The sequence below is a fragment of the Gadus chalcogrammus genome, chromosome 22 (assembly GCF_026213295.1).
Source record: "Gadus chalcogrammus isolate NIFS_2021 chromosome 22, NIFS_Gcha_1.0, whole genome shotgun sequence".
NCBI lineage: Eukaryota > Metazoa > Chordata > Actinopteri > Gadiformes > Gadidae > Gadus > Gadus chalcogrammus.
The window spans coordinates 5,419,615-5,425,745 of NC_079433.1; the positions used below are offsets into that span (position 1 = coordinate 5,419,615).

General features: G+C 42.9%; 1 long non-coding RNA gene across 1 annotated transcript; it reads left to right on the forward strand.

Moving 5' to 3' along the window:
• Window positions 1–1,092: 1,092 nt before the first annotated feature.
• On the forward strand, window positions 1,093–3,995 carry LOC130376245 (uncharacterized). The gene is made up of 3 exons (XR_008893970.1): window positions 1,093–1,271; window positions 1,837–1,938; window positions 3,144–3,995. It is a non-coding gene; the product is annotated as an uncharacterized LOC130376245 (long non-coding RNA).
• The last annotated feature ends 2,136 nt before the right edge of the window (window positions 3,996–6,131 follow it).

The window sequence follows — 6,131 nt, forward strand, 5'->3', positions numbered from 1 at the left end:
CTTGTCTGGTCTACCCCTCCCCCCGTCCATGTGGATGAAGGGACTGCATGGTACATCAGGACGGCGTCTGTCTGAGGCTTCACACTACAATAAACCCCAGTCTGGCTCCGAAAGACTGAGTGTGAATAATAGATGGGAGAATGCAGCTGTCATCCTACTTAATTATAAGATGAGGTACAGTTAATTAATATATTTTAATTACCTCACGATCAATTCCTCTATACAATGTTCATACAATGCACAGTTATTCCCATTTTGTACTGCCTGTGTGAAATGTTTGTTAGCAAATATTACAATTTACATACAGAAATATAAATACCGCTAAATATTTCAAGGAAAATGTATTAGAGAAAATATATCTGAACAAGGAACACCCTTGACCCAAAAAGCAGGTGTCACAGAATGAGGAACATAAACCATTCAACTTAATGGAAAACCAAATGGCTGATTCTCTGTTGGTGTGATCTTCTCAAGGACAAATGGTGTGTTTTGTACGGAGGATGGTGAGTTGTAGGTTGGATGAATAAAAAAGGTATTCCTCCATTCCCTGTTTTGAGGTTACATAAGGCTCTGCAGCAACACATTAACACACATGTTTGTTCAAGCGCACACAACATGCAGCACTGAGACACGCAACCCTCTCTCTTCACTTCCTCTCTTTATCTCACTCTCTTCTCACGTCATGGCTCTTGTGTAACCTATTTTTTCTATCGCTCTCTCTTCTTTCTTCCTCTATCTTTATCTTTTCTCTTTCTCTTCTCTCTATTTCTTCTTTGTCTGCTTTCTCCATCTCTCTCTCTTTCTCTCTCCTCTCTTTCTCTCTCTCTCTCCTCCCTCTCTTCTCTCTCTCTCTCTCTCTCTCTCTCTCTCTCTCTCTCTCTCTCTCTCTCTCTCTCTCTCTCTCTCTCTCTCTCTCTCTCTCTCTCTCTCTCTCTCCTCCCATTCGTCGACCAATCCGTGGGACCAAATCCCTTTTGACAGGGCCGGAGCTTCCGAGCCACTGTTGCGTATGAGTGTGTGTGTATGTGCATGCACGCCCCTGTGAAGGCACAGACGAGAGGTCTGTCTGGGACCAGGGTGGTGAGCCAGCCCATTCAGACGGGCAGATAGGGTCGGGGGCACACGTTGAACAGGGGCAGAGAGACAAAGAGAGAGACACACACACACACATCCATACAAAGGGGGTCTCCACAGTCTATGAAGCCGGTTGGGAACCACTGTTTGTTGGGGCTACGCCTGTCCGTAGAGTCGCCCTGCACAGATTGATGAAGGTGAGGATGGATTTGGATTTGATTGGTCTATCACTTCTCTCCACTTCTGGCAGAGTTCTGGTTTGTGGTCAGGGAGATGGAGCTCTACTTGTTCAGATGGATTTGCATGGGAAATAATTTGTCAAACCGAGAAAATCAAGGAAAGAAGTTGAATCGGGGAAATAAATCTCAAAGTTGCATGATGTTTGTGGATTATATATCAAATGTGTTTTTTATTTATATTTGTGCACTGCTAAGAAACTTTTTTTCCCAGAAACTTTGTATTTAACATCATCAAATTTATTTTTTATCCATATTTGTGCAATGGTAAGAAACTCTTTTCCCAGAAACTTTGTATTTACCAACTATGTTTTAGTATCGAGATTTTGATAAGAATGCTTATATTTGTCACTAGCTTATGTGTAAATAGCCATGTGGTAATTAAAAAAAAAAATAGTGTTTTTTCATCTGAATATCTCCCTCACCATAATTTTCGTAGAAGTCTTGTTCCTCCATTGTGTGAAGCCTTGTGAGACCATAAGCTGAAGTCCCAGGCGTGTGAAGTCCCTTTCGTCTCCTCCTCCAGCAGTGAGAGGACGTGGCCTGCTGACCCCCGAGAGACCCATCCTTGGCAGGCATGATCATCAGGCTGAGCAGGCTGACCCCGGGGTACTCCCGCCTGCTCCAGGTACCGTCCGTCCGCCTTCAGCTCATCTCAAACTGAACGGAAAAAGTTAAAAAATTGAGGAGAAATATGTAAATAAACACTGAATGGGAGGAACGGTACAGTAGCCAGGGGGACTCCCTAACCTAAGGTTGCTGGTTTAAATAAATAAATGCTATGTTTTGAATCGGGACAGTGCACATTAATGAACATTGATGTTTAAACATCTTTGTAAACATGCCGGGTTATAGCAGAGCTGCTAATTTGCATCCGTAGTCCCTAATAAAATAAATATGTATACATACAAACAGAAGAGACAGCAAATAAATAGATAAAATACAAATAGAAGAGACAGTAAACAAATAGATAAAGTACAAAGTAGAGGAGACAACACACACAGCACAATACATTACACAATCATAAAGATGCCCGATGCAGACAGGATAAAACAATGCATTATGTCCTCGGGGTTCGATCCCCAAAGTTTACCCGGAGGGATCGTAGAGCAAGCAAGACGTCCTAGCCCCGTCTGATCCTAAACTAAACGTATCAGACAATTCACTTCAAATATCCTTTTATAGAAGCACCTGCAATGTCTGTTAAGGAAAAGGAAATCATATTTAATTGTGTAATGTTTGGGTTTTGGATAGTTTTAATAACAGCCATCCGTTTAATAAAGAGACATTCACAAAGTTATAGTTGTCTGACTTTGACATGGTTGTTGTTGTTGTTGTTGTTGTTGTTGGATTAAGTGGGTCAGGAAATGACGCAATTCTTTGCTTCATAACGGAGTCAGGCTCTGGAAACTGATGGGAATTAATTTTTCATAGACAGCAACTGCATCGTGGGCTACATAGAGAGATGACGTTATGTAACATCAAGAAGGCTTCAGGGTACTGCTCCTTGTTATAAAGGATGTAAACAGCATTACCTCCTTATTAGTTTGCAAATGTTGCCTATTCTGAGAATGCATCAAACTAAAACAATGTTGATATCGCTTTCTCCATTTAAGTCCAACTAACACTAATTTATTAGTGAATCCTTATTTCGGGCTGTTGACTGTCTTGGTTTATGTGTGCACCTTGACCGGAACAAATTCCCGTATGACTCGTCGTTTGGGCAATATTTCAGATTCTGATTCAAGCGATCCATATTCTGACTCATCCTATCTCTCCTCCTCCGCTGTCTTCCATCTCTCCATCTCTCCGTCCCTCCGTCTCCTCTTCCAGAGGCAGGTCTCCGGGGAGGTCCAGGTGCAGCATCAGACCAGCTTCGTCAACCCCATTGCCATGACGATGGCCGCCCTGGGCCTGGGGGTGTCTCTGTACAGTACCAAGCGGCTGGCCGAGAGAGTCCAACTGAAACAGACGGCGAACTGACGCCGCACCTAAATGTAGACACGCACCTGAGTGTCGAAGTCACGATGGATTAGGCTGCTTTCACTAAACTAATTGTAGGGCCCCTGTCACTTAGCTGCTAAGTGCCATGTTGTTTTTGTATGAAGTTTGTTGTTTTGTGAGTCTTGAAGAAGGTTTGAAAGGTTTGTGTGGAAGATGAATATAGTTCTGTAGAGAACTGGTTGGAGAAGTAAAGGTTTGTTCCTTGTACTGTGATGTGAACAAAGATTAAGAAAGTGTGGAAATTCGAAAAATACATGGTCACCATCATACTATATGAAGCAGATTTCCTAGGGAATAGTTCAGTAATAAGGATATAGAGAATATTTTGTCACCACCTTTTGTCAAGAAGTGTCACATTAATACATCTGATGGACCACACAGAAAGTTCTTGAAAGTGAATATCTTCTGTCCTGCTAACTAAATATTTCCCCGTATATCTTTGTGATTCATTATGTTTCCATCTATTTCTGTTTGTGTCAGCTAACCTCAAAGATGTCCCTTAAACTGATTTTAATCTCTGGACCTAATCTAGTCTGCTAGTCTGACTCTGTTGTATGTAACATTTGTAAACTTCTTCAATCCCTTCGATATTAAATATCATCCGGTTAATCAAATTAGTTATGACGCAAACACTTCTATTACTTATTTGTAATTCATTTCCATGAATGGCCTGAAATTAAACAAAACCATTGAAAAACAAAATGTGCTGTTTCCCTTAACTGACCTCGCACCCAGTGAACGTGACCGTGACGCTAATAGGTGAACGGATGGATTGGCTGATAAACATGAAAGGTGGGATTCAGAGCGTCGTCCATGTGGAAGCGGCCGCGAGGACACACACATTGTCCCTTCGCCGGCTCACTGCACACACTGTACAGAGGAATCCATGTGAATGGGACGGGGGCGAGGGGAGATGAACTTCACCCTGAGGATTAGACACTGAACCAATGAGATTGGACACTAAAAGACCCCCCTGGATACGGCTAGCATCAAAAGACCCTTTGGGGAACGCTTTTACCCGTTTGGTTTCGGCCCGAATGAGCTGATTACGAAGAAAATAAACAAACAAACAACACGCAAAATAACTTTTGATAACACTTTATAATAAGGTGCCATAATAAATAGCAAACTAGTTAGCTAATAGTTAATATTTTTTTCATCATTGATTAAATATTAGTTGTTTGCATAACCCCAACCCAACCCTAACACACGACCCTAACCCAACCCTAACCCCTAACCCGCGACCCTAACCCGCGACCCTAACCAGCGAAACCCTGTGGTCAGTGAAAGAAAACGATTAAAGGGGTAGTTCAGAATTTTGGACATAGGGCCTGATTCCCAAGTTAGCCCTTTATCATTGGAGACAGTTTAACACATTTCTTTCAGTCCTTCTAGTTGCAGAGTTCGCTCGTGCTAGGCTAGCGCACGGCAACGGGCCAGGGGTGGACTGGCCATCTGGCATACCGGGCATCGTCCCGGTGGGCCGTTGACCCAATGTGGGCCGGTCCGGTCCGCTATGTTTTGTTTTTTTCTATCTCTCTAAATTTCCTCCAATTAGGCCGGCCAATTGGCTACAGAGGGCTAGCAGTGTGTGGCCAGCATCGCACCGATTATTGGTCTATGTTTGTCATTGTCAATCAATCATGGGCTGCAGGCTCAGAGAGCCCTGACAGTGCTGTCAATCACAACACAAACCAGGGTGAGCGGGACCTCATGGCCTGGGCCGGAGTCGTGGGAGTCCGCGTCTCCCACGAGTAAGTAATTCATGTCTTAGACTTTTTCTCGCAGCTATAGATAAAAAAAATGCATTCTCTATTTATGGTTTCACAATGACTGAGTCACAGTTTAAACAAATGCGTTTCAGCTCTAAAGCTGCTACTGTCTGTAATATGTTTCTATTTAGATTATTTGTCAGGATATTTTGTTATTATTGTCCGAGTCTGGTTTTAACTAATGCTGGGCTTACACAAAAAGATTTCCCATTCACAGACTAAAAACTGCAAGAGAGAAATTAGCGTTGGATCAAGTGTGATATTTAACAAGCGTTTTGTAGATATGTAGATATGGAGGATGGAGATGCAGCGACCACAGGATGTCCGTTAACTTCCTGTTCAGGTTTCACACCTTTCTTGTCAACAGCACAAGAGACACAAATAGCAATTTGCACTGCTATTTGCAGTGCAAATAGCAGGATGTATGTACTTGATTAAATCGTATAATAAAGTACATACAGGGTTCTTCCCGTTCGTCTCGTCCCACCCCTAGTGCTGATAATGTAGTGGGCTGGTCTGGACAGAAAATGCCAGGGCTGAATTTTTGTCCCAGTCCACCCCTGCAACGGGCCATACTAGCCGGCTAATAAAACAGTCTTACCCACTCCACAGTACACTCGAGGTAAATCAATTATAACGCCAGACTATACTAGTAAATGTCTGTGTTGATAGAATAATGTTAGAAATAAAACGAACCTCGCATCGCATTAATCATCGCATTTTGAGCGACTACTTTCTCAGCAGCCGCGGAATTTAACCTAGGTATCAGTCCGCCGCTGCCACGCCACCAATCGGTTTATCTGTCGGTCCTTCATGGACAGACCCATAAGGGGATGGATGGAGAGTTCAGACAGGAAGCCCAGACAGACGTGGGAAGAAGAGCCATAGGTGTGTGGGAACCGCCTGATGTTGTTAGAGGAGGAGATTGTTTGATCAACTGTCATTCCCTTGCCACAATGTGTTGGTATTAGCTCACTTGATCATCCTCATTCATTATTCAATTTGATAGACCGCCAAAACTGAAATAAATACAATTGAGAAGTGG